Here is a 1,594-nt window from a genome sequence, read left to right as displayed (position 1 = left end):
ATGTCTCAGGCGCAGCCCGTGGGGTTCAATCGCCAGTACTCATCAGCACGGTGCCAACCGGGTGTTACTCTTGTCGCTTTATGAGCTTAAAGCGTGGATCGGTCTTGATCGGAAGACTTTTCGGTCGCTCCGCTTTTGTAGCATCGTTCCCGGCTGCACGAGCAGCTCTGCTCTCTACCCATCCATTTTCAGGGACCGTGTCTTGTTCCCTTCATCCTTATGTTTGTAGGGCTTGAAGCCGGGCTTCGTGCACATACATCATCTCGGTTTTGAGAGTCATTTCTCGTCACAGGCCTTGGAGTCCTACTCTTTTTTTTTTTTTTTTTTTTTTAATTGGGGGTGTTTCCCAGAGCCTCCTCCCATCACCGTTGCGGTCTTGCAGGTCTTCTTGCCCGACAACGACTTCCATCCCGGTGTCATTCTTCTCACTGAGAGTTTTCTCTCACCTTTGAGGCACATTGTTTGTGGTGTTCTGTGTAGTATCTGTGCATGTCTTCGTGGCTCGGAGTCGCCCTGCCCGGGGGTGTAGAGTCAGGCGTAGGTGGGATAGCCGTAATATTCTACTGTTAATATGTTGGTGTGTCGAGGCAATGTCGGTAAGGTTATTTCGGACCGAGCGGCCATCAGCGGGTTTTGCGAACAGGTTTTTCATTAACGCTTTATGGGGAAGGGCAGAGCTCTGCAGGAGGGGCCGTTCAGCGGTAGCGCCGGAGACCGCATCTCAAAGAAGCAAAGGCTGCTATGCGTGGGGCTTGAAGTTTGTGGGTGTTTTTTCTGGCGAGCTGCCAGATGATGTTTCTAAATAGGAACCAGACTTAAGCGTTACGAAGCTATCTCTCTGCGTCCAGCTGATCGTCGATGTTGTTTTTTCAGACATAGCGGGACCAGCTGCCCAGGGTGACGCAGCAGAGCCGAGCGGAGTACCGTGAGAAGGTGGGTCATCGTTTCCGGTATTAGAGGGAAGATGTGACCGCTGCCTCTGCGAGTGCAGTTACACTTGGTTGTTTTGTCGTTGTTTATCCCCAGTTTGAATTCTTGATTCTGTCAGGTGCCAGAACAATGACGGTCACAGCATCCAACTCGGGAATCCGTGCAGAGCAGGTGAGCAGAACACCACGGCGTGTCCGAGGCAGGGGCTGTTACAGGAGAAGTTTATGTTGACCGACGCGATGCTTCCCAACGGCAGTATTGTGTGTGCATTTTTTTTGTTTGTTTTTGCAGGCGACGAAGAATCTATCACCTGCAGGATTAATGCTGTTTGCCAATCGGGGGTTTTTTTCATCGAGGATGGCTTTGGAGCCCAGGCTCTCTGAAAGCTCAGCGGATGGACTGGCGGCCGAGATTGTTTGGGGAGGGAGGGGACAGGGTCAGCAACCGGAGAGATGGGTTTTAAAGTTAGCGTAGGGCAGAGGGCTGCCCCGGTACCGGTCCCCTTTGGGCAGGTGAAGAGAGGGGGTTACTCTTCAGCGTGAGGGTAACCTGCACCGGTCAGGGCAGTTCCGGCTCATGTTTGTCATCACGTAGTTTGCACGGCCTGTTTTCTGTGTCTTGCGTAATACCTTCTTCTGGTCTCAAAGTCTCCATTGCTCCTTTT

General features: G+C 52.1%; 1 long non-coding RNA gene across 1 annotated transcript; it reads left to right on the top strand.

Annotated features, from left to right (window-relative positions):
• The first annotated feature begins 808 nt into the window (after window positions 1–808).
• LOC309685131 lies at window positions 809–1,335 on the top strand. Its single transcript, XR_014270403.1, has 3 exons — window positions 809–933; window positions 1,049–1,101; window positions 1,222–1,335. It is a non-coding gene; the product is annotated as an uncharacterized lncRNA (long non-coding RNA).
• The last annotated feature ends 259 nt before the right edge of the window (window positions 1,336–1,594 follow it).

The sequence above is a fragment of the Vanellus vanellus genome (assembly GCF_965231255.1).
Source record: "Vanellus vanellus genome assembly, contig: HAP1_SCAFFOLD_173, whole genome shotgun sequence".
Classification (NCBI taxonomy): domain Eukaryota; kingdom Metazoa; phylum Chordata; class Aves; order Charadriiformes; family Charadriidae; genus Vanellus; species Vanellus vanellus.
Note: the sequence above shows the minus strand (reverse complement) of the source record. Positions and strands in the feature narration are given on the sequence as shown.